This window comes from Capra hircus, assembly GCF_001704415.2.
Source record: "Capra hircus breed San Clemente chromosome X unlocalized genomic scaffold, ASM170441v1, whole genome shotgun sequence".
NCBI lineage: Eukaryota > Metazoa > Chordata > Mammalia > Artiodactyla > Bovidae > Capra > Capra hircus.
This window is the reverse complement of record NW_017189516.1, coordinates 14704240-14732017: the sequence shown is the minus strand read 5'-3', so window position 1 is coordinate 14732017 and position 27778 is coordinate 14704240. Positions and strand designations below refer to the sequence as shown.

Genomic DNA, 27778 nt, shown 5'->3' with positions numbered 1-27778 from the left:
CAAACTCCATAACATGGCATGCAAGGTTCTTCCTTGTCTGCTCTCTTACATTCAGCCTTCATCTCTTATCACTGCTTCTTTCACACTATACTTCAAATCCACTATCTTTCTTCCTTTCCATTCATCCATTCCATCATGTATTCAACATTAAACAAGTCTTCACTGAGTACCCTCTAGTATATAAGGAGTATTTTAGATTTTAATTATTCACCAGTCAATGGAGTAGCCATAGTTTCAACACTGTCTTCTCTTCATCTATTATTATTGTCACATTATAGTGCTACTAGTTCTTTATGTGTTCATTTCCCTCACTGATTGGAGGGTCTTGAAATCCAGGATTATATCTTAATCTTCTTCATATGGACAATATCAGAAACAGAACCTTACACCAAGTGGTTGTTCAAAATCTGTTGGTTGAATGACAAAACATGAGTTAAATGCTGAAATGAACTATACAAATACTAGCGAAAGTAAAGACCTTGTGCTAGCCTTTGTCATTGCCCTGACCACATTTTGGTCACTTATTCATTCCACAAGCATCTATAATCACCTATTTTATGCTAGACTCTTATGTGTTTAAATGTTGCCTTAGCCCCTAGGCTGTGGCTTCTAGTGCCATGTCTCTGGGTCTAACGTAGTATTTGGTACACTTGCAAACTGGCTGAAAATAACCACAAAAGAGAAGAACTGGGGTACAGATTTTGGCCCTAGAGGAGTTTTCTGGAGGTAACAGCAATAGGTAACTCAATATTGAACTTTTAACCAAAGTAAGGCTTATTTTTATTATTGAAACTTTTTGTCAATTATCATTGTCTTCATTTGGGTGGGAGGGGTATAAAAGTACACAAGAATGCTTTCTAAATGAGTTCACTTTCTTTTGCAAATTTTAAGTATGGAATGTTACTCTCTGGATACCATTCCAAGACGGAAATGATTCAGATTTAAGGCTTTTTAAAGATCTTGAAATTTTTTAAAATTTAAATTTATTTATTTTAATTGGAGGCTAATTACTCTACATCTTGAAATTTTTATACTAGTAATTAAAATGAACTTATTTTTTAATTCCAGAAAGCAGTTAATCAGTATGAAATATATGTAGCTGTAGACATCCGAGAGTTAAGGAAGTAACAGTACTTGAACGTCTGAATCAGCAAGGCGAGGTGACAAATAGGATACACAGAGTTTGGCAGAGATGCTACAGTTCCTTGGATGACTAGGGCTAGTAGGATTTGTAAAAAGTTACTGATTCCTTCTTCCAGAGATTCTACGTCACTATCCAGGTGCGCATCTGGTGAGCGAGCCATTGAGATACAATATTTCAAAAGCTTGCTAGAAAGGCACAGGAAGTTGTCTGGAGTGAAGGCGGAGGTGGGGGCGGGGAGTGATGGGGGCGGGGGTGAGGGTGTGGCGTCCTGGGCAAAAGCTTCCGCCAAACAAAAGAAATTAGCACTTCCGGTCACGCCTTCATCTTGTCGCGGCGTTCTTCACCAAGGTGAGTGTAAAGAAAGGGACTGATAATTTTCACAAGTGAGTCCCCAAACACTTCAGGAACGCTTTCCTCTTTGTTTCGCCACGAGGTGGAAAGAATTCATCTCCAGGGTACATTGAAGGATGTTTCTGACGCTTGTGGTTCTGATCTCTGTCTTCACTCTCTCACTCCTCAGGAGATGGCTGGCCGTCATCCCCTCCTTCTGACTCTTATGGTCCTTTTATCCCTGATTATTCTTCACTTCACCTCTTAATCTCGAATCCTCTTCCCGGTCTTTATGAACTTGGGTCATTCCCTGTACCATCGATTTCTTTCCTACCTCTTACTCCCACCTTCCACCCCGCCCTCTTCTTAGCTTCAGAACTTTTGCTACCCTCTTCCCCGATTCTGGCTTCCCTGATGGCTCAGACGGTAAAGTGTCTACCTGCAATGCGGAAGACCTAGGTTCGATCCCTGGGTCGGGAAGATCCGCTGGAGAAGGAAATGGCAACCCACTCCAGTACTCTTGCCTGGAATATCCCATGGACGGAGGAGCCTGGTAAGCTACAGTCCATGGGGTCGCAAAGAGTCGGAAACGGCTGAGAGACTTCTCTTTCTTTCCCCTAGTCTGAGCCTACATTCTTCCCTTTTTTTCCCCTTTAGACCCCAGTATTTTACTCCCCTGAAGACTTCTGATTCTCTTTGGTCCTGCTTCTGTGGAGGACAGTGAATTATTTATTAATACTTTATAAAATTAGGTGTGACTTCAATTTCAAGGGCAAGGCTGTTTTTGTTGTTTTTAAAAATCAGCAGTGGAGCAGAAAATTTTTAGAGCTCTCAGAGACGTAGGAACTTGTTCAGATTATGTACTTGTATTTATTTATTACCCTAAACGAAATCCCATATCAGATATTGCACTGGTTTCAGCCTATGACATAAAAATATTTTGGTATACAACTGAATCTCCAAATTTTGAGTGACAAACATAGTGAGTTTTGCTTATAACTTGGTGTCAGCTTTAGAAGATGGAAGCTTTCCCATCTTTAGAATTTCTCATAGGGCAGAAATGGTTGACAGATATGACATCCAATCACAAATTTATTAATTCATGTGAGTTGGGTTTATTATGTAAATCTTTTCCTGTTGTTCAGTAGCAACATTGAAGAGCAAGTTGACAGATTTTTCAGACAAAGATTTTTTTTTTTAGGAGCTATGCATGTATTATCTATTTGGTGTAATATGAATTTTGTCTTTTTCATTTGTTGCAATGTGAATTTACGTTTTTGCACCATTTATCATGTCTAAACTGTCTTGCAAGACTGTTCATTAATTATCACAATTTATTATTTCAATTCCAAGAGAGAGAAAAGTAAATTTATAATGAGGGTGAGGGGTATTTCAGGTTATAAAGTGGAATTTAGTAGTCTCCTTGAACAAGCAACTTATTCCCTCTTCTGTAAGGTGTTAGACTTGCCAAAATAAGGGATGATTAAGTATAGTTGAGAGACAATGAGTGAATATAAAATAAATATATAATAGGTTGTGATAGAGATGGTTGTACTATGTTAGATAGGAAAGGCAGAAAGGCCTCCTTGGTATTGTGACATTTGAGCAGAAATCTAAAGGAAAAGAGGGCACAGACTATACATATATGAGTGGGAAGCCAGGATATATTTATGACAGTGGCTTTGCATTTGTTGGTCATTTTGCTTCCAACATTCGCTCTTCTTCCCTCTGCCTGTGGTCACTAGCCAATGGCAACCAATTCCAGTATCCTTACCTGGAAAATCTCATGGACCGAAGAGCCTGGTGGGCTGCAGTCCATGGGGTCGCAAAGAGTCGGCACGACTGGGTGACTAACACTTACTGCCTACTCGAATGATCTAATCTGTCCATGTAAGTTCCCCATATTGTCTTTCTCTTGGCTAGCTTGTTGCTACCATTTAGGTGAACTGTCAGTTACCAGCCCCTCTGGGAAGACACATCTGCCTCTATCCTGACCTCTTCCTCAGTGTGTTAATTTGTGGTGCATTGTATGCTATCCTACAGCGTATTTGCTTTCCTCTCTCACTGCTCTTTTCACTGCGTGTTCATAATGTTGCCCATAAATGTTTGGTGTGGTAAATTGAAATGAATTTAGTGCCTGTCTTTATATACAACCTTTTTAATGTAGTTGGCTCCCTAATTAATGTTCAGAACCACTGTTTAAAGTCAGTATCATCGTTGTCATTTTCCTGATGACAAAACCCAGACTCAGGTGGGTAGTAACTTGCTAAATGGTAGTGGAGTTAATGGAGTTAAAATCTGTCAGATACTCAGTCCTGGCCTGATCGTCTCTTTCTCTCTCTCTGTCTCTGTTTATTAATGAGAAGTAGAAAATACACAGAATATTTTATTAGACATAGTCTGGATATAAAAATTTCATTTTGTAAGCTTTCTTTCACAAGTCTAATTATATCAGGTACTTGATTTACTTCCTAGTTATAAATGTTAAGAGCTGAAAAGTGTGATGACTTTTTACTTGAAATTTTTTCCCATTTTCAAACTTTTTATTCTTTTTTTTCCTTTTTAATTTTTGATTGGGGTATGAATACATAAGGGTACAGCTGAAAGCATTGTCACCACTGTGTAACCTACCACATGATCCAGCAATTCCACTCATGGTATATATCTGGAAAAAGTGAAAACACTAATTTGAAAAGGTGTGTGCACTCCAGTGTTCTTAGCAGCACTATTTACAATGGCCAGGATATGGAAACGACCCAAGTGTCCATCAGCAGATGAATGGATAAAGATATGGTGTATATGTACAATGGAATATTGCTGTTTAGTTGCTAAGTCGTGTGCGACTCTTTTGCTACCCCCTGTACTGCAGCTCGCCAGGCTCCTCAGTCTGTGGGTATTCCCAGCAAGAACACTGGAGTAGGTTGCCATTTACTTCTCAAGGGGATCTTCCTGACCCAGGGATCCAACTCGCATCTCCTACATTGGCAGGCAGATTCTTTACCACTGAGCTAGCAGCGAAGCCTCACAATTACTCAGCCTTAAAAAAGAATGAAATTCTGCCATTTGTAGCAGCGTTGTATGGACCTAGAGAATATTATGCTTAGTGAAACAGAGAAATACAGATACTTTATGGTATCACTTATATTTGGAATCTAAAAAATAATACAAATGAATATATATATAGCAAAACACAAACAGATTTGGTGATACAGAAAACAAACTAGTGGTTACCAGCAGGAAGAGGGGCAAATAGCAGGTATGGGATTAAGAGATACAAACTGCTATGTATAAAAAAAATAAGCAATAATGATATATTGTATAGCACATGGATTTATAAGTATTATATTATAATAATTTTTAATGGAGTGTTATGAGTCACCATGCTATACACCTGAAACTAATATAATCTTGTAAATCAACTATAAATTCATGTTGGGCTTCCCTGGTGGCTCATTGTTAAAGAATCTGCCTGCCCGTGCAGGCAACGCAGGTTCGATGCGTGGTCCTGGAAGATCCCCTGGAGAAGGAAATGGCACCTTGCTTCAGTATTCTTGCCTGGAAAATCCCATGGATAGAGGAGATTGCAAAAGAGTGGGACACAACTTAATGACTAAACAACAGCATACTCCATTAAAAAAAAACAATTATCAGTATCTGAAATCCCTTGAATATATTTCCCTACCAGTTACAATCTAAACCCCAAATTAACCACATCTTGGCTTCTATCACTCTATAATAATTTTCCTGTTTTAGGACTTTATAAAAATTTGGTATGTTTTTGTGTGTGTTTGACTTTGGCTTAAGATTTTGGTTTTGATACTGATCCAAGTTACCGAGTGTAGTAGTACTTCCTTCATTCTTATAGCTCTGTATTCCATTGTGTGAATATGCCACAACTGATTGGCATTTTGGTTGTTTACATCTTTGGTCTGCAAATAGTACTATAAACATTCTAGAACATGTCTTTTGGTGATATATATACACAGATTTCTGTTGAACATATACCTAAGAGTAGAATTGATGAATTCATAGGTTATGGATAAGATTAGCTTTAGTAAGTATTGCCAACCAGTTTTCCAAAGCAGTTGTACTAAAAAAACTGCTAATAGAAAAACTTTTAAGAGTTCCAGTGCTCTAGAATATTGCCAACACTTACTGTGTTGTCTTTTTAAGGAAAAAATATGTAATCATTCTAGTGGTTATTAATGGTATCTTGTGGTTTTAGTTTGCGTATCTCTGCTGATCAATGTGCATCTTTTCCTGTTTCTTGGCCTGGATATCTTGTTTTCAAGGTACCTATTCAAGTCTTTTGACCACTTTTTCTCCTGGACCATCCTTTTCTTATTGTTCTGTAGAAGATCTTTCTTTAGTAAGGATATGAATACTTTGTTAGATCTGTTTATTGCAGATTTCAATTGCTTCCACTTTCAGACTCTTAATGGTGTCTTTTGATGAACTGAATACAACCACATTTTGGAGATATTGCAGGTTTGCTTCTACCATTGCAGTAAAGTGAGTATCACAATAAACAAGTCATACAAATTTTTGGGTTTCAAGTGCGTTTAAAAGTTAATTTGCACTATACTGTAGTCAAGTAAGTGTGCAATGCATGCATGCTCATTCGTTAAGTCTTGTCCAACTCTTTGCGACCCCATGCACTGTAACCCGCCAGATTTCAGGCAAGACTACTGGAGTGCGTTGCCGTTTCCTCCTCCAGGGGATCTTCCCAACCCAAACCTGTGTCTCCTGCATTGGTCACCTGGGAAACTCCAAGTGTGCAATAGCACTGTCTAAAAAAGAATATACCTTAATTAAAAAATACTTTATTACTAAAAAGTGTTAACCATCATCACACAGGGTTGCCACAGACCTTTAATTTGTAAAAAATGCAGTATTTGTGAAGCACTGTAAAACAAGATACGCTTATATCTCAATTTTAATATTGTTGAGTTCATAATTTTTCCTCTATATGGGTAGTGCTTGTTTGTCCTGGTTAAGAAATCTTTGCCTTTCTCAAAGTCATAGAGATATTTTTCTATGTGATATTATTGTTTAATCTCATTTATATTTCCAGTTCATTTGATACTGATTTTATTGTATGTTGCCAGTATGAGATATGGATAAAAGCCCATTGTTTTGTTGTTGTTGTTGTTTTGAAACAGACATCCAGCAATTCAATACAGTTTGTTGAAAAGATCATCCTTTCCTTCTAGCATCATCATCTGTTTCATAAATCAGATGATTAGATTATATATGTGGGTTTGTTTCTGGATTCATTTCATTTTGGTTTTTTTATTCTTGTATGAGTACCACTGTCATAATTAATGTAACTTTATAATGTGTCTTATATATGGTCAGTAAGTCCGACAATTTTGCTCTTTTTCTTTAATAATGCTTTGGTTATTCTTGGCCTTTTGAATTCCATATACATTTTTAAAAAGTAGTTAATATATTTATTTTAATTGGAGGCTAATTACTGTGCAGTATTGTAGTGGTTTTTGCCATACATTGACATGAATCAGCCACAGGTGTACATGTGTCCCTCATCCCGAACCCCCTTCCACTTCTCTCCCCATCCCAGCCCTCTGGGTTGTCCCAGTGTACTGGCTTTGAGTGCCCTGCTTCATGCATCAAACTTGGACTGGTCATCTATTTCACACATGGTAATATACATGTTTCAATACCATTCTCTAAAATCATTCTACCCTTGCCTTCTCCCACCGAGTCCAAAAGTCTGTTTTTTATATCTGTGTCCCTTTTGCTGTCTCACATATAGAGTCATTGTTGCCATCTTTCTAAATTCCATATATATGCATTAATATACTATATTGGAGTTTTTCTTTCTGGCTTACGTCACTCTGTATAATAGGCTCCAGTTTCATCCACCTCATTACAACTGATTCAAATGCATTCTTTTTAATAGCTGAGTGATATTCTTTTGTGTATATGTACCACAGCTTTCTTATCCATTCATCTGTTGATGGACATCTAGGTTGCTTCCATGTCCTAGCTATAGTAAACAGTGTTGTCATGAACATTGGGGTACACGTGTCTCCTTCAGTTCTGATTTCCTCGGTGTGTATGCCGAGCAGTGGGATTGCTAGGTCAAATGACAGTTCTATTTCCAGTTTTTTAAGGAATCTCCACACTGTTCTCCATAGTGGCTGTACTAGTCTGCATGCCCACCAACAATGTAGGAGGGTTCCCTTTTCTCCACACCCTCTCCAGCATTTATTGTTTGTAGACTTTTTCATAGCAGCCATTCTGACCAGCATGAGATAGTACCTCATTGTGGTTTTGATTTGCATTTCTCTGATAATGAGTGAGGTTGAGCATCTTTTCATGTGTTTGTTAGCCATCGGTATGTCTTCTTTGGAGAAATGTCTGTTTAGTTCTTTGGCCCATTTTTTGATTGGGTCATTTATTTTTCTGGTATTGAGCTGCATGAGCTGCTTGTATATTTTTGAGATTGTTTGTCAACTGCTTCGTTTGCTATTATTTTCTCCCATTCTGAAGGCTGTCTTTTCACCTTGCTTATAGTTTCCTTCATTGTGTGAAAGCTTTTAAGTTTAGTTAGGTCCCATTTGTTTATTTTTGCTTTTATTTCCATTACTCTATGAGGTGGGTCATAGAGGATCCTTCTGTGATTTATATTGGAGAGTGTTTTGCCTATGTTTTCCTCTAGGAGTTTTATAGTTTCTGGTCTTACATTTAGATCATTAATCCATTTTGAGTTTATTTTTGTGTATGGTGTTAGAAAGTGTTCTAGTTTCATTCTTTTACAGGTGGTTAACCAGTTTTCCTAGCACCACTTGTTAAAGAGATTGTGTTTTCTCCATTGTGTATTTTTGCCTCCTTTGTCAAAGATAAGGTGTCCATAGGTTCGTGGATTTGTCTCTGGGCTTTCTATTTTGTTCCGTTGATCTATATTTCTGTCTTTGTGCCAGTACCATATTGTCTTGATGACTGTAGCTTTGTAGTATAGTCTGAATTCAGGCAGGTTGATTCCTCCAGTTCCATTCTTCTTTCTCAAGATTGCTTTGGCTTTTCGAGGTTTTTTGTATTTCCATACAAATTGTGAAATTATTTGTTCTACTTCTGTGAAAAATACCATTGGTAGCTTGATAGGGAATGCATTGAATCTGTAGATTGCTTTGGGTAGTATACTCATTTTCACTCATATACATTTTTTAGAGGGCTTCCCATGTGGCACTAGTTGTAAAGAACCCACCTGCCAACGCAGAAGTCTTAAGAGATGTAGGTTTGATCCTTCAGGAACATCCAGTGGAGGAGGGCATGGCAACCCACTTCAGTATTCATGGCTGGAGAATCCCATGGACAGAGGAGACTGGAGGGCTGTGGTCTCTAGGGTCACTAAGAGTTAGACACGCCAGAAGTGACTTGGCATGCACACATTTTAGAATTAGCTTGTCAGTTTTCACAAAAATCCTTCTTGGCATTCTGATTCAGATACCACTTTAATAGATGAATTTGATACTTTCCCCATAAATATCTCAGTGTTCATCTCCTAATATTAGGAGCATTTTGTAAATAATTTAATTGCCATTATCTTACTAAGAAAACTCAACAGTACTTCCCTAATATCATATGCGTACCTACTGCATTTGCAGATTTTTTTCAAACAAGTCTTTTATTTAAAACTGTTATCCAACCTAATGTGTTTTTATATTTCTTAAGATTTTATTGTTATTTTCTATATTTTATTGAACTTGTTACATATTTAGTACTTTCCAAGTCATTACTTCTGTTGCTCAAACTGTCCGGTTTGGAAGTAGCCATATGAAACTCCTTCACATTGCCTTCTGTTTTTTTCTTTTTCTTTTATTCCTGAAATTTTCAAATAGTTTTAAAGAAGAAAGTAGTAAGCACACACACCACACATAACCATGCATAAATCCTTTCCCAAACTTCAACAATTAATACCATTTAACCAATTTCATTTGATTTTTTTCTCCTCACCCACTTTTCTCACTGGGGCATTTGAGAAAATGGCACTCAGCCATTGTGTCATTGCACAGATAAATAACTCATTATGGATCCCTAAGTCATAAGTGTGTTAAATAAGGAACCACTAGGCCATTATACTTAATAAGATTAACAGTAATTCTTTATATCATTTAGTACTCAGTTCATATTCAGATTTCCATGATTGTCTGAAAAATGTCTATTTATGGTAGCTTTGTTAAATCTATATCCAAAGAAAGACCATTTATTGCTACTGGCTGTTTTTCTCTTGAGTTTCTTTTCCTATAAATCCTCTAAAGCCCCCAGGCCCTGCCAGTTTTAAAGACTGTTGATTTATTGGAGAAACTGTCTGATTGACAAATGGATTTAGATGACTGCTTCTTTGATGTGGTTTTTATTATTTTCTCCTTCCCATATTTCCTCTTCACTGGAATTTAGAGCTAGAGGCTTGATTAGCTTCAGTTTAATTACTTTTTAAAGGTAAGAATCATCTCAGGGAGTGTAATGCACTTTTCATTGCATTACCTCATGGGGATTTTATCTTTTTAACTGATGCTGGGGTTGATTTGTGTTTTCAGGTTAACTCAGCCTGATCCCTCCGTTGTAGCGTTTCTTCCCAACCTTTCTCCTGTCGATTTTCAGAGCCATTGGAGATAACTGTCTAAATTCAGTATTTCAATAGTGGCTGTAAAGTAGTGGTAGAATTCTACTAGTTATTCTGCATTTATTAGCAGGATTATTTTATAAATGAGAACTTTTCCTTGCCAGATACCTTTTTTTTGTTCTAATTTATGTTTCATAAAAAGAAACTCAGGATTTATGAACAGAAATAGACTCACAGACATAGAAAACAAACTTGACGTTTACCAAATGGGATAGTAGGATTAGGGAAGCAAGAGATAAGTTAGAAGTTTGAGATTAAAATATACCCTACTATTTATAAAACAGATAAACAGCAAGACCCTATTGTGTAGTACAGGTAACTGTGCTCAATATCTCATAATAACCTATAATGGAAAAGAATGTGAAAAACTATATATACATGCACATATGTGTGTATAACTGAGTCATTTTACCATACACTTGAAAGTAACACATTATAAATTAACTATAGTTCAGTTAAAAACTGTTCACATTTAAAACAAAGGATAAATGCTTTTTTTTTCATATATCAGTTTCCAGAATTGATTTCCTAGAGACCTTCATTGTTTAATATCATTAAGAATTCATGGATCTTTATGTATTTAATGTGTATCCATTGTGATTAAAATTTTTCACTGAGGTATAGTTGGTTTACAATGCTGTGTTAGTTTCAGGTCTACAGCAAAGTGATTCAGTTACAGACATATATTTATTCTGATTATTTTCCATTAGAGGTTATTATAAGATATTGAATATAGTACCTATGCTATACGGTACATCCATTTTACTTATCTATTTAATATGTATAGTAGTGTGTATCTATTAAACCCATCAGTTCAGTTCGGTTCAGTCGCTCATTCATGTCTGACTCTTTGTGACGCCATGGACTGCAGCACACCAGGCTTCCTGGTACATCGTTAGCTCCTGGAGGCTATTCAAACTCATGTCTGTCGAACTGGTGATGCCATCCAACCATCTCATCCTCTGTCGTCCCCTTCTTCTCCTGCCTTCAGTCTTTCCCAGCATCAGGGTCTTTTCCAGTGAGTCAGTTCTTCCCATCAGGTGAATAAAGTATTGGAGCTTCAGCTTCAGCATTGGTCCTTCCAATGCATATTCAGGACTGATTCCCTTTAGGATTGACTGGTTGGATCTTCTTGCAGTCAAGGGACTCTCAAGAGTCTTCTTCATCACTACAGTTTAAAAGCATCAATTTTCGGCACTCAGCCTTCTTCATGGTCCAGCTCTCACATCCATACATGACTACTGGAAAAACCATAGCTTTGACTAGATGGACCTTTCTCAGCAAGGAAATGTCTCTGCTTTTTAATATGCAGTCTAGGTTGGTCATAGCTTTTCTTGCAAGGAGCAAGCGTCTTTTAATTTCATGGCTTCAGTCATGGTCTGCAGAGATTTTGGAGACCAAGAAAATAAAGTCTGTCACTGTTGCCATTGTTTCCCCATCTGTTTGCCATGAAGTGATGGGACTGGATGCCATGATATTAGTTTTTTGAATGTTGAGTTTTAAGCCAGCTTTTTCACTTTCCTCTTTCACTTTAATCAAGATGGTCCTCAGTTCTTCTTTGCTTTCTGCCATAAGGGTGGTGTCATCTGCATATCTGAGGTAATTAATATTTCTCCTGGCAGTGTTAATTCCAGCTTCTGTATCATCCAGCCCGGCATATTGCATGATCTACTCTGCATATAAACTAAATAAGCAGAGTGACAATACATAGCCTTGATTTACTCCTTTCCAATTTGGGACCAATCTGTTGTTCCATGTCCAGTTCTAATTGTTGCTTCTTGACCTTCATACAGATTTGTCAGGAGACAGGTCAGGTGGTCTGATATTTCCATCTCTTTGGGAATTTTCCACAGTTGGTTGTGATCCACCCAGTCAAAGGCTTTGGCGTAGTCAATAAAGCAGAAGTAGATGTTTTTCTGGAACTCTTTTGCTTTTTCGATGATCCAACAGCAGTTGGCAATTTGATCTCTGGTTCCTCTGCCTTTTCTAAATCAGGCTTGAACATCTGGAAGTTCACAGTTCACATACTGTTGAAGCCTAGCTTGGAGAATTTTGAGCTTTACTTTGCTAGCAGGTAAGATGAGTGCAATGCCAAAGAACGCTCAAACTACCACACAATTGATTCATCTCACATGCTAGTAAAGTAATGCTCAAAATTCTCCAAGTCAGGCTTCAGCAGTATGTGAACTGTGAACTTCCAGATGTTCAAGCCAGATTTAGAAAAGGCAGAAGAACCAGAGATCAAATTGCCAACTTCTGTTGGATCATCAAAAAAGCAAGAGAGTTCCAGAAAAACATCTATTTCTGCTTTATTGACTACGCCAAAGTCTTTGACTGTGTGGATCACAACAAACTGTTGAAAATTCTGAAAGAGATGGGAATACCAGACCACCTGACCTGCCTCTTGAGAAACCTACATGCAGGTCAGGAAGCAACAGTTAGACCTGGACATGGAACAACAGACTGGTTCCAAATAGGAAAAGGAGTACATCAAGGCTGTATATTGTCACCCTGCTTATTCAACTTATATGCAGAGTACATCATGAAAAACGCTGGGCTGGAAGAAGCACAAGCTGGACTCAAGATTGCTGGGAGAAATATCAATAACCTCAGATATGCAGATGACACCACCCTTATGGCAGAAAGTGAAGAGGAACTAAAAAGCCTCTTGATGAAAGTGAAAGAGGAGAGTGAAAAAGTTGGCTTAAAGCTCAACATTCAGAAAACAAAGATCATGGCATCCGGTCCCATCACTTCATGGGAAATAGATGGGCAAACAGTGGAAACAGTGTCAGACTTTATATTTTAGGGCTCCAAAATCACGGCAGATGGTGACTGCAGCCATGAAATTAAAAGACTCTTACTCCTTGGAAGGAAAGTTATGACCAACCTAGACAGCATATTAAAAAGCAGAGACATTACTTTGCCGACTAAGGTCCGTCTAGTCGAGGCTATGGTTTTTCCAGTGGTCATGTATGGATGTGAGAGTTGGACTGTGAGGAAAGCTGAGTGCCAAAGAATGATGCTTTTGAACTGTGGTGTTGGAGAAGACTCTTGAGAGTCCCTTGGACTACAAGAATATCCAACCAGTCCATCCTAAAGGAGATCAGTCTTGGGTGTTCATTGGAAGGACCAATGCTGAAGCTGAAGCTCCAGTACTTTGGCCACCTCATGAGAAGAGTTGACTCATTGGAAAAGACCCTGATACTGGGAGGGATTGTGGGCAGGAGGAGAAGGGGACGACAGAGGATGAGATGGCTGGCATCTCCGACGCGATGGACGTTGAGTCTGAGTCAACTCCGGGAGATGGTGATGGACAGGGAGGCCCGGCGTGCTCCAATTCATGGGGTCACAAAGAGTCGGACAACTGAGTGACTGAACTGAATTGAACTGAAGATGAGTGTAGTTGTGAAGTAGTTTAAACATTCTTTGGCATTGCCTTTCTTTGGGATTGGAATGAAAACTGACCTTTTTCAGTCCTGTGGCCATTGTTGAGTTTTCCAAATTTGTTGCTATTTTGAGTGCAGCACTTCAACAGGATCATCCTTTAGGACTTGAAATAGCTCAACTGGAATTCCATCACCTCCACTAGCTTTGTTCATAGTGATGCTTCCTAAGGCCCACTTGACTTTGTACTCCAGGATGTCTGGCTGTAGGTGAGTGATCACACCATCGTGGTTATCAGGGTCATGAAGATCTTTTTTGCATAGTTCTTCTGTGTATTCTTACCACCTCTTCTTAATATCTTCTGCTTCTTTTAGCTCCATACCATTTCTGTCCTTTATTGTGCCCGTCTTTGTATGAAATATTCCCTTGGTATCTCTAATTTTCTAGAAGTGATCTCTAGTCTTTCACATTCTATTGCTTTGCTCTATTTTTTGCATTGATCTCTTAGGAAGACTTTCTTATCTCTCCTTGCTATTCTTTGTAACTCTGAATTCAGATGGGTATAACTTTCCTTTTCTCCTTTGCCTTTCTCTTCTCTTCCTTTCTCAGCTATTTGTAAGGCCTCCTCAGACAACCATTTTGTCTTTTTGCATTTCTTTTTCTTGAGGATGGTTTTGATCCCTGTCTCCTGTACAATGTCATGAACCTCTGTCTATGGTTATTCAGGCACTCTGTCTATGAGGTCTAATCCCTTGAATCTAATTGTCACTTCCACTGTATAATCGTAATGGATTTGATGTAGGTCATACCTGAATGGTCTAGTGGTTTTCCCTACTTGTTTCAATTTAAGTCTGACTTTTCCAATAAGGAGTTCATGATCTGAGCCACAATCAGCACCAGGTCTTGTTTTTGCTGACTGTATAGATCTTCTTCATCTTCAGCTGCAAATAATATAATCAGTCTGATTTCAGTATTGGGGCTTCCCTGGTGGCTCAGAGGTTAAAGCATCTGCCTGCAATGCAGGAGACCTGGGTTTGATCCCTGGGTCGGGAAGATCCCCTGGAGAAGGAAATGGCAACCCACTCCAGTATTCTTGCCTGGAGAATCCCATGGACGGAGGAGCCTGGTGGGCCACAGTCCATGGGGTAGCAAAGAGTCAGACACAACTGAGCAACTTCACTTTCACTTTCAGTATTGACCATCTGGTGATGTCCATGTGTAGAGTTGAGTCTTGTGTTGTTGGGTGTGGGTGTTTGCTATGACTACTGCGTCCATTGGCAAAACTCTTGTTAGCCTTTCAGTTCAGTTCAGTCACTCAGTCGTGTCTGACTCTTTGCAACCCCATGGACTGCAGCACACCAGGCCTCCCTGTCCATCACCAACTCCTGGAGCTTACTCAAACTCATGTCCATCAAGTCGGTGATGCCATCCAATCATCTCATCCTCTGTTGTCCCCTTCTCTTGTCCCCTTCAATCTTTCCCAGCATCAGGGTCTTTTCCAGTGAGTCAGTTCTTCACATCAGGTGGCCAGAATATTGTAGTTTTAGCTTCAGCATCAGTCCTTCCAATGAATACTTAGGACTGATTTTCTTTAGGATTGACTGGTTGGATTTCCTTGCAAGTCCAAGGGACTCTCAAGAGTATTCTCCAACACCCCAGCTCAAAAGCATCAATTCTTTGGCGCTCAGCTTTCTTTATAGTCTACCTCTCATATCCATACATGACTACTGGAAAAACCATAGCTTTGACTAGACAGACCTTTCTTGGCAAAGTAATGTCTCTGCTTTTTAATATGCTGTCTAGGTTGGTCGTAGCTTTTCTTCCAGGCAGCAAGTGTCTTTTAATTTCATTGCTGCAGTCTGCAGTGCAGGTTGCATCTGCAGTGATTTTCAAGCCCCCAGAACAAAGTCTCTCACTGTTTCCATTGTTTCCCCATCTATTTGCTATGAAATGTTGAGACCAGATGCCATGAACTTATTTTTCTGAATGTTGAGTTTTAAGCCAACTTTTTCACTCTCTTTCACTTTCATCAAGAGGCTGTTCAGTTCTTTGCTTTCTGCCATCAGGGTGGTTCTATCTGCAGATCTGTTAAGTCTTTGCCCTGCTTCATTTTGTACTCCAAGGCCAAACTTGCCTGTTAATGTAGGTATCTCTTGACTTCCTAGTTTTGCATTCCAGTCCCCTATGACAAAAATGGCATCTTTCTTTCGGTGTTAGTTCTAGAAGGTCTTGTAGCTCATCATAGAACCTTTCAACTTCAGCTTATTCAGCGTTAGTGGTTGGGGCATAGACTTGCATTACTGTGGTATTGAATGTTTTCCCTTGGAAACCAACAGAGATCACTCTGTCATTTTTGACATTGTACCCAAATACTGCATTTTGGACTCCTTTGTTGAATATGAGGGCTAGTCCATTTCTTCTAAGGGATTCTTGCCCACAGTAGTAGATACAATGGTCTCCTGAATTAAATTCGCCCAAAGGGGGAATATGGGTTTATTGGGGATTATTCAAGATGGTGGAGTTGAAGGACGTGTGTTCATCTTCTCCCGCGAGAACTCCAAAACTGCAACTCACTCTGAACAGTCGTTGACAGGAGAATGTTGGATCCCACCAGAAAAGATACCCCACGTCCAAGGGCAAAGGAAAAACCCCAACAAGGCAGTAGGGAGGCAAAATCACGTTTAGAATCATACCCCACACCCGCCAGAGATGCTCAGAGGGATCAAACAAATTGTGCCATTTTAGAAATTAGAAGTAGTTTTCATTTGTTTCCTGTATCATTTGACAAGATTTCATTAGATCTTGACTTCATTGCTCTCTGATACATTTTAAGTTCATCATGTACACTGTCTGCCCCAGTGCTGAAATCAGTCATTTTGCAAGGAATCGTGTATTCTTTCAGTAAGGATTGGTACTTCGAAAACAAGATGTGAATGCTCAGGAGACTTTTTTTGTCATGCTCCCTGACCTTTTGTTGTGCTCTTTTCCTCTATTTTGAATACATTTTAATAGCTCTATTTATGTAGACTTTCATTCATTCAGCAAAAATTCACTTACAACGATATATATGGTGTTATGTTTGGTATAGGAGATGTGAAGGTAAATCTGACTAGTTTCCTGTCCTTGATAAAGGTTCATTATAGTGGTAATATGAATAAACAGTCAGTGACTAAAGAGTATGATCAGTACTCTGGTGGGCATAGGCAAGTGGGATTGACAGTCTGTGGCAGCACAGAATGGGCATTTGAAAATGCCTCGGAAAGAGGAGATAATGCTTGATACTGGATGATTAGAAGAAGTATGAAGGTAGAGGAGCTATGAAGGGTTTCAGTGAGAGGAAACTGAAAGAGGCAGAGGGATCTTGATGTATTCAAGGAAAGGTATGTATAGAGTTGGTCATAACTGAAACATAAGTTTTATGTAGGGGAGGAGAGACAAAATTGGAGACATAGATGGGGTCCAGGATGTTGAGAGCCCCAAAAGTCAGGTCAGAGAACTGAGATTTCACTCTGAAGGCTATGAAGGAAAAGTAATGAAATTGTCTTAAGCAGATGAGATATATAATCACCCCTGTGATGTACTGATGATGCACTGGCTGGGTGGGGAGGAATGGGGCAGTAGGAGAATAGTAAGGAGGAGAAACAGAAGAGAAAGAATGTCATGTTACAGTGAACTTCAGGTATGTGTGTAGCATGTGGGAGAAGTTTGTGTGTGTGTGTGTGTGTGTGCATTACAATAGGTTATAACATATATACTATATATATATATACACACACAATAGATTATATATATTACATATAGAACTATATGCAACAGGTATATATAAAGTGTTTAATATATAATATATATACATACACACGACTGTCCCACACACCACACACATATATATAGAATAATATATATAAAATAGATCTGTGCATACACACATGGATGTAGTATTATGTGTTTATAATTCTGTATGTGCATGTATATCCAGGGACTGTCTCATTGCCGTGGATCTAGACTTTAGAATATTTCAGTGGAGAAACATTTCCCATGGAAGGCAGAGGAGTGGGAAACCACAATAAAGATTCTCCTTGACCTAACATTAGTCATGCTCCTTTGAGCCCTTTTTTTGACTAAACTTTATCCTTGGGCATTGTCTTGGCCTACTTAGCTCAGTTTTAGAAAGAATCCTGCCAAGTCAATTTAGCAAGAAGCCCCCCACCCTTGCTTGATATTTTAGCACTCTGGTCTGCCGTCAGTGAGAATCCCAAGTCAGTTTAGCAAGGATCAACTTAGTCTTGACGTCTCCTTTTAGTAATTTTCTATAGCTCCATGCTGTAGATCCACAAATGTCTTTAACTGTATTCATAGTTGAGTCCAGTATCTCCCCTGTATTGCAGTAGTCTTGACACCAATCACAGTAGTCTTTAATAAAGTCTTTCTTACATTTTAACAAGTGTCAGAATGATTTTTTATTTAACAGGCCACACCAAAACTTTGGCTTATTATGCTTTTCCTCTTCAAAGTTCCACCAGTTGACACTGAGGCCCAGTTGTGTATCCTTAAGTAATCTTGAGAATTCCTCTTCCTCCTCTCCTTGGGATTTAAGGGTATGGAGAGGGAGGGAGTGAGGTGATTTTTTTTCAGCTTCTCCCAGAGGTTAGTATGTCACTTTAACAGTTATCTCTGGGAGAGTGAAATGATGATTGAAGATGCTTATCTCCTTTTATACGTTTCTCTGTGCCAGGCATTGTTGTATACTAAACAACATGTATTGCACTTCTCTGTTAAAACTACTATCTTAAACTTTAAAAACTATATAATGTGAAATTCATCTACATGGATATATAAGATATATACTTGAGATGCTTCTGTTAGGTTAAGGATTTAGGGGAAGCCAGGGCAGTGAGTGTGTTGTGATCTGTGTTGGTGAAGGCACAGAGGCCCAGTAATGTAGTTGGCAAAGATGTTGATGAAGTGAATGTGGACTATTGTCTATGAAAAGTAGAATAGATAACAAGTGGTATATGTATATTTTTAGGATGAGAAATTTGAGCATGTTTATATGTTCTGTAGTGGAGGAGCTAATAAAGTCAAAGAGGTTGTTGAAAATAGAGGAGAGAAATGGGGTAACTGGAGAAACAGATGTGGAAAAGATATGGTATAGTGAATATGTGGAAGAACTGGCCATGAGCAAGAGAAGGGGCATCACTTCTAATATCAGAGTTAAAGAGGGTCAGAAAGGCTTGTTTGTGAGGTTGTGGAGAGGCAAGAGATTGAGAGTTTTTTTCTTGCCCTGGTACATTCTCTGTAATAAGGTAGTAAGGGCTTTCTGGAGTGTGCGAGGGGATGAAAAGGGGCCAGAGGAAGGAGGAGTAAGGTTGCACCCTTCTCTGGGGAATGAGAGAAGATTGATGGGCAGTAACTAATAAATGCATATCTGAGCTGGAAATAAAGTGATTTTAGTCTTGTCCTTTTTTCCAGGTGTATTCAGCTGCCAAGAAGTGGGAGTAAGGAAGGCAAACATTAGATTTGATTTTAGACTTGTGAATGTGTGATGATGATTTTGGGTGGTGGGAGGTTTGAAGGGCTAAGTGGGTTGAGGTTACTGATGAGATTTGTTCAGGTTATAGACCATGGGATCTAGTCTCATCAGGAAAGAGTGTATTCTCAGTAGGATTCTGTAGAGAATCTGGGAAGATAGGTGGGTGGCTGTCAGTGAAGCTGTATGGTGACTTCAAAGCTCAAAGAGATGTTTAAAAGGTGGAATGGCAAATAAGAAATTGTGGTCATAGTAGGATATTGGAGTTTAAGATTTCAGAGGAAAAGTAGTTCTGAATGATGAGAAGGTTCTGTGGGTGGGTGAATTGGACTGGAGGAGGTCAAGGAACTGTGAAACTGGGGGATGAACAAACTAGCCATGGGATCATCAAAGATGGGAAAAGATACAGCGTTTAAGAGTGGAGAGGAAGGTGAGAAAGATGCTCTATTTTGTAGAAGGGGTGAGTGTGGCTGAGAAGCACATGGTATGACATTGATTGGACTTTGGATATGACATTGATTGGACAAAGGATAGGACATTCCTATCCTTTGATAGGAATGGAGATTTTTACAGAAGGGAGGAGTTAGGGAATGGAAGCAGCTTTGCACCAGATCCCTTGGATGGTCCTGGCCTTGTTTCAACTTTATCTTTGCTTCACAAACTTTTTTTTTTTTTGCCAAAAAAGCAGGACTAGGAAAAAACTGGTGGTAAAATCATGAATGTAAGGGAAGCTAATAGAGCATTCTGTTCACTGATTCCTCTGCTTGGAGGGACTTGAACAACTGCCCTTAGCAACTTTCAGGGAAATAGCACTGCTGGTAGGACCCTAGCCTGCCCAGGCTTCCCGTTCCAAGAATCCTATTATAAATGAATGTGGATAACCAGTGCCTATAGCTTTCACAAAGGGGTGGATGCTTTTTATATCATCCCTTATCTCAGAAGATTGAGAACACATGCTCTTAGGGTATGCTTTAAAGGAGTTCCATATGAAGGCCCTGGATTTTTTTTTAAAGTTTTTCAAATTGTGTAATATAATAAAAATATCAAAAGTTGCATAAAGTATAAAAGTACACTGAAATGAATAATTATAAAGTAAACACCCATAAAAGAACCTTCCAACACTAAATATAGAACATTGCAAGTTATCTAGAAGCCTCAATTCTCTCCCAGAGGTAATGGTTCTCTCTCAGAGGTAACCTTTTATCCTGACTTGCCTTTTATATTTTTTAATATAAATTTATTTATTTTAATTGGAGGTTAATTACTTTACAATATTGTATTGGTTTTGCCATACATCAACATGAATCCTTCACAGGTATACACATGTTCCCCATCCGGAACCCCCCTCCTCCTGCTTCCCTGTACCATCCCTCTGGGTTGTCCCAGTGCACCAGCCCCAAGCATCCAGTATCATGCATCGAACCTGGACTGGCGGTTCGTTTCATATGTGATATTATACATGTTTCAGTGCCATTCTCCCATATCATCCCACCCTCTCCCTCTCCCACAGAGTCCAAAAGACTGTTCTATACATCTGTGTGTCTTTTGCTGTCTCGTATACAGGGTTATTGTTACCATCTTTCTAAATTCCATATATATGTGTTGCTGCTAAGCTGCTAAGTCACTTCAGTCGTGTCCGACTCTGTGCGACCTCATAGACAGCAGCCCACCAGGTGCCCCTATCCCTGGGATTCTCCAGGCAAGAACACTGGAGTGGGTTGCCATTTCCTTCTCTAATGCATGAAAGTGAAAAGAGAAAGTGAAGTCACTCAATCGTCTCTGACTCTTAGTGACCCCATGGACTGCAGCCCACCAGGCTCCTCCATCCATGGGATTAGTATACTGTATTGGTGTTTTTCTTCCTGGCTTACTTCACTCTGTATAATAGGCTCCAGTTTCATCCACCTCGTTAGAACTGATTCAAATGTATTGTTTTTAATGGCTGAGTAATACTCCATTGTGTATATGTACCACAGCTTTCTTATCCATTCATCTGCTGATGGACATCTAGGTTGCTTCCATGTCCTGGCTATTATAAACAGTGCTGCAGTGAACATTGGGGTACGAGTGTCTCTTTTAGTTCTGGTTTCCTTGGTGTGAATGCCCAGCAGTGGGATTGCTGGCAGTTCTATTTCCAGTTTTTTAAGGAATCTCCACACTGTTCTCCATAGTGGCTGTACTAGTTTGCATTCCCACCAACAGTGTAAGAGGGTTCCCTTTTCTCTACACCCTCTCCAGCATTTATTGCTTGTAGACTTTTGGATCGCAGACATTCTCACTGGCATGAAATGGTACCTCATTGTGGTTTTGATTTGCATTTCTCTGATATGCATCAGAGCATCTTTTCATGTGTTTGTCAGCCATCTGTATGTCTTCTTTGGAGAATTGTGTGTTTAGGTCTTTTTCCCACTTTTTGATTGGGTTGTTTATTTTCCTGGTATTGAGTTGTATGAGCTGCTTATATGTTTTGGGAATTAATCCTTTTTCAGTTGTTTCATTTGCTATTATTTTCTCCCACTCTGAGGGTTGTCTTTTCACCTTGCTTATAGTTTCCTTTGCTGTGCAAACGCTTTTAAGTTTAATCAGGTTCTACTTCTTTATTTTTGTTTTTATTTTCGTTACTCTAGGAGGTGGGTCATAGAGGATGTTGTTTTGATTTATGTCATCGAGTGTTCTGCCTATGTTTTCCTCTCAGAGTTTTATAGTTTCTGGTCTTACATTTAGGTCTTTAATCCATTTTGAGTTTATCTTTGTGTATGGTGTTAGGAAGTATTCTAATTTCATTCCTTTACATGTAGTTTTCCATTTTTCCCAGCACCATTTATTGAAGAGGCTGTCTTTGCCCCATTGTATAGTCTTGCCTCCATTTTCAAGAGTAAGGTGCCCATAGGTGCATGGGTTTATTTCTGGGTTTTCTATCTTGTTCCATTGGTCTATATTTCTGTGTTTGTGCCAGTACCATACTATCTTGATGACTGTAGCTTTGTAGTATAACCTGAAATCAGGAAGCTTGGTTCTTTCAGCTTCATTCTTTCTCAAGACTGCTTTGGCTATTCAGGGTGTTTTGTATTTCCATATGAATTGTGAAAATTTTTTGTTTTAGTTCTGTGAAAAATGCCACTGGTAATTTGATAGGGATTGCATTACATTTGTAGATTGCATTTGGTAGTATAGTCAGTTTTTCAGTATTGACCCTTCTACCCAGGATCATGGAATATCTCTCCATCTGTTTATGTCATCTTTAATTTCTTTCATTAGTGCTTTATAATTTTCTGTGTACAGTTCTTTTGTCTCCTTAGGTAAGTTTATTCCTAGATATTTAATTCTTTTTTGTTGCAATGGTGAATGGGATTGATTCCTTAATTTCTGTTTCTGATTTTTCATTGTTAGTATATAGAAATGCAAATGATGTCATCTGCAAACAGTGAGAGCTTTACTTCTTTTCTGATCTCGATTCCTTTTATTTCTTTTTCTTCTCTGATTGCTGAAACTAGAACTTCCAAAACTATGTTAAATAGTGGACACCCTTGTCTTGTTCCTGATCTTAGGGGGAATGCTTTCAGTTTTTCATCATTGAGAATAATGTTTGCTGTAAGCTTATTATATATGGTCTTTACTATGTTCAGTTAGGTTCCTTCTATGCCCATTTTTTGAAGAGTTTTAATCATAAATGGGTGCTGAATTTTGTCAAAGGCTTTTTCTGCATCTACTGAGATGATTATATGGTTTTTATCTTTCAATTTGTTAATATGGTGTATCACATTGATTGACTTGCATATATTAAAGAATCCTTGGATCCCTGGAATAAGCCCAACTTGATCATGGTGTATGAGCTTTTTGATGTGTTGCTGAATTCTGTTTGCTAAAATTTTGTTGAGGATTTTTGCATCTATGTTCATCAGTGATATTGGCCTGTAGTTTTCTTTTTGTGTGTTGTCTTTGTCTGGTTTTGGTATCAGGGTGATGGTAGCTTCATAGAATGCATTGGGAAGTGATCCTTCCTCTGCCATTTTTTGAAAGAGTTTTAGAAGGTTAGGCATTAGCTCTTCTCTATATGTTTGATAGAATTCTCCTGTGAAGCCATCTGGTCCTGGGCTTTTGATTTTTGGGAGATTTTGGATCACAGCTTCAATTTCAATGCTTGTAATTTGGTTGCTCATAATTTCTATTTCTTCCTGGTTCAGTCTTGGAAGATTGAACTTTTCTAAGAATGTGTCCATTTCTTCTAGGTTATACATTTTATTGCCATATAGTTGTTCATAATAGTCTCTTTTAGTCCTTTGTATTTCTGCATTGTCTGTTGTAACCTCTCCTTTTTCATTTCTAATTTTGTTGATTTGATTTTTTCTCTTTCTTTCTTGATGAGTCTGGCTAAGGGTTTGTCAATTTTGTTTATCCTCTCGAAGAGCCAGCTTTTAGTTTTATTACTCTTTACTATTTTTTCTTTCATTCCTGTTTCATTTATTTCTGCTCGGATCTTTATGATTTCTTCCTTCTACTAATTTTGGGATTTTTTCTTCTTCTTTTTCCAGTCACTTTAGGTGTAAAGTTAGGTTGCCTCTTCGATGTTTTTCTTGTTTCTTGAGGTAGGATTGTATTGCTATAAACTTCCTCTTAGAACTACTTTTGCTGCATCCCATAGGTTTTGAGTTGTCCTGTATTCACTGTCATTTGTTTCTAGAAATTTTTTTATTTCCATTTCTATTTCTTCAGTAACCTGTTGGTTATTTAGAAACGTGTTATTTATTCTCCATGTGTTTGGGTTTCTTACAGTTTTTATCTTGTAATTGATATCTAGTTTCATAGCATTGTGGTCAGAGAAAATGTTTGATACAATTTCAGTTTTCTTAAATTTACTGAGCTTTGATTTGCGAGCCAAGATGTAGTCTATCCTGGAGAATGTTCCATGTGCCCTTGAGAAGAAGGTGTATTCTTCTGCGTTTGGATGGAATGTCCTGAAGATATTAATGAGATCCGTCTCATCTAATGTATCATTTAAGACTTGTGTTTCCTTATTAATTTTCTGTTTTGAATGATCTGTCCATCAGTATGAGTGGGGTGTTAAAGTGTCCTATTATTACTGTGTTACTGTCAATTTCTCCTTTTGTGTCTGTTAGTGTTTCTTATGTATTGAGGTGCTCCTATGTTGGGTGCATAGATATTTACAACTGTTATGTATTCCTCTTGGATTGATCCCTTGATTATTATGTAGTGTCCTTCCTTATTTCTTGTAGTCTTTATTTTAAGGCCTATTTTGTCTGATATGAGGATTGCTGCTCCAGCTTTCTTTTGCTTCCCATTTGCATGGAATCTATTTTTCCATCCTCTCACTCTCAGTCTATATGTGTCTTGAGGTCTGAAGTGGGTTTCTTGTAGACAGCATATATTGTGTCTTGTTTTTGTATCCATTCAGCCAGTCTGTCTTTTGGTTGGAGCATTTAATCCATTTACATTTAAAGTAATTATTGACGTATATGTTCCTGTTGCCATTTTCTAATTGTTTGGGGTTGGTTTTGTAGACCTTTTTTCTTCTGTTGTATTTCTTGACTATATAAGTCCATTTAACATTTGTTGTGAAGCCAGTTTGGTGGTACTGAATTGTCTTAACTTTTGCTTATCTGACAGCTTTTTATTTCTCCATCAATTTTGAATGAGATCCTTGCCAGTACAGTAATCTTGGTTGTAGATTTTTCCCTTTCAATACTTGAATTGTATCCTGCCATTCTCTTCTGGCCTGCAGAGTTTCTGCTAAAAGATCAGCTGTTAAGCATATGGGGTTTCCCTTGTATGTTACTTGTTGCTTCTTCTTTGCTGTTTTTAGTACTCTTTCTTTGTGTTTAGTCTTTGTTAATTTGATTACTATGTGTCTTGGCCTGTTTCTCCTTGGGTTTATCCTGTATGGGACTCTTTGTGCCTCTTGGACTTGATTGACTATTTCCATGTTGGGGCAATTTTCAAGTATAATCTTCAAAAAGTTTCTCATACCCTTTCTTTTTCTCTTCTTTTTCTGAGACTTGTATAATTCATATGTTGGTGCATTTGATATGGTCCCAGAGGAGAAGGCAATGGCACCCCACTCCAGTACTCTTGCCTGGAAAATCCCATGGACAGAGGAGCCTGGTAGGCTGCAGTCCATGGGGTCGCTAAGAGTAAGGGATGACTGAGCGACTTCACTTTTGCTTTTTCCTTTCATGCATTGGAAAAGGAAATGGCAACCCACTCCAGTATTCTTGCCTGGAGAATCCCAGAGACAGAGGAGTCTAGTGGGCTGCCGTTTATGGGGTCTCACAGAGTTGGACATGACTGAAGCGACTTAGCTGCAGCAGCAGCAGCAGCAGAGGTCTCTGAGACTGTCCTTAGCTCTTTTCATTCTTTTTACTTTATTCTGCTCTTCAGAAGTTATTTCCGCCATTTTATCTTCCAGCTCACTGATGCGTTTTTCTGCTTCAGATTTTCTGCTATTGATTCCTTCTAGAGTATTTTTAGTTTCAGTAGTTGTGTTGTTTGTCTCTGTATGCTTATTCTTTAATTCTTCTAGGTCTCTGTTAATTGATTCTTGCATTTTCTCCATTTTGTTTTCAAGGTTTTTGATCATCTTTGCTGTCATTATTCTGATTATTTTTCAGGTAATTTTCCTATTTCCTCTTCATTTATTTGGACTTCTGTTTTTCTAGTTTGTTCCTTTATTTGTGCAGTATTTCTCTGCCTTTTCATTTTTTTTTAAGTTATTGTGTTTGAGGTCTCTTTTTCCTAGGCTTTCCTTGAAGAAGGTTGAGTTCTTTCTTCCTTTTGGTTTCTGCCCTCCTCAGGTTGGTCCAGTGGTTTGTGTGAGCTTCATACAGGGAGATATTTGTGCTGAGTTTTTGTTTGTTTTTCCTCTGATGGGCAAGACTGTGTGAGGTGGTACTCCTATCTGCTGATGATTGGGTTTGTATTTTTGTTTTGTTTGTTCTTTAGATGAGGTGTCTGCACAGGGTGCTACTGGTGGTTGAGTGATGCTGGGTCTTGTATTCAAGTGGTTTCCTTTGTGTGAGTTCTCACGATTTGATACTCCCTAGGGTTAGTTCTCTGGTTGTCTAGGCTCTTGGAGTCAGTGCTCCCACTCCCAACGGCTCAGGGTTTGATCTCTGGTCAGGAACGAAGATTCCACAAGTGGTTTGTTATGGCATTAAGGGAGAGTAAAACAAATATCCAAAAATGAGAAACCAAAGATGAACCCCAGACAAATGGCAGTTACAAAATCAGGCAAGTGAAAATTAAAATAAGGGGATATACACATATACAGCCATGAACAAAGTGAAAAGAGTCCAACAAAAATACAGTACAGTAGATTGAACTGGTGAAAAAAGGAAATCAAAAATTATATTTACCAGTTAAGAACAAAACTAACTTAAGCACAAACTGGAAAACAAAAGTAAAGCAAGGTGCCAAGTGGGGAATAAAGCAGTGAAAAGAAAACTAACAAATATGTTGAGAGGAAAGGAAAGAAAGAAAGAACAGATATGCTAAGTTAAATAGAGTTAGATGAAGAGGATTTATATACATTAAAGATTAACTGCAAAGGGAAAAGATCAGTAGGAAAAGCAAAGAAAGGAATAAATTTGGAAAAAATAAAAATAGGTTTTAAAAATTAAAATGAGAAAAAGGAAAACTCCATACAACTGCAAAAGCCTAATGTAGAGGAAGAAGTTTATGACAACAATAAAAAATGTGACTGATAGAAAAAGCTCAAAAGTTTAATTGGATTTCTTAGTGCCAATAAAATCGACAACTACAACAGACCAGGGCAGGGGTGGTGAGGGGTAAGGGAAAAAAATGAAAAAAAAAATTCAAAAGAATCTACAGAACAAGTAAAAAAATAAGAGTAATAAATGTTTTTTTTTTTTTTTTAATTCTCTACTGTCAGAGTCCTTTCCTGTGCTGGGAATCACCGTCCACCATACCTCCCTAGGATGCCCTCCAATAGTGTACTGATCTCTGGACCTGCTGTTCAGATTCTAATCTGGTCCTACTCCTGTGTGTTTTGCCTCCAACATCCACAGCTATCACAGCTAGTACATTTTCTTTTGTGGGAGCTCTCAATGGCCTTTTATATATTCCATAGACACAGAGTCTGCTTAGTTGATTGTGTGGATTTAATCTGCAGCTGGTATAGCTGGTGGGAAGGTTTTGGGTCTTCTTTCTTAGCCACACTGCCCCTGGGCTTCAATTGTGGTTTTATTTCCACCTCTACATGTGGGTTGTCCACTGAGGTTTGCTCCTGAGGCTTCCCTGGAGGGCTTGGGTTTGCCCCTTTGAGGGCCAGGTGTGGAAGTGGTGCAACTGCTTGGGTCACAGGGGTTTTGGCAGCACCAGGTACGCAGGGGCATTGGCGGCTAGGGCAGCAGGAAATCCCATGCTCTAGAAGGGTATGGCACCCAGTGTTTGCCAATACACTCCAGTATTCTTGCCTGGAGAACCCCTTCTCTAACAGAGCAGCCTGGCGGGCCACAGCCTACAGAGTTGCACAGAGTCAGACAGGACCAAAGCGACCTGAACGCATAAACACATGACTTTTTTTTTTTTTTTGCCAGTGGCAGCTCTGCTCCAGTGAAAGCTGAGCATGAGGGTGGTACAGCTGCTTGACTTGCAGGGGCCCTGGCAGAGCCAAGTGTTAGGGACACAAACTGCCTCCATGGCAGGAGCAATGTCCCTATCAGAGTCTTTTTTTCGAGCGTCTTGTAGCTGGCAATCAGAAGGC

The 27778-nt window shown here is 38.7% G+C and overlaps 1 protein-coding gene across 1 annotated transcript in view; it reads left to right on the top strand.

The window, feature by feature from the left end:
* Positions 1–1408: 1408 nt before the first annotated feature.
* MAGED1 (MAGE family member D1) overlaps positions 1409–27778 on the top strand; it is a gene marked incomplete at its 3' end in the record, with an annotated part of 83847 nt that continues 57477 nt past the window's right edge. Inside the window, 1 exon segment of the mRNA XM_018043889.1 lies at positions 1409–1492.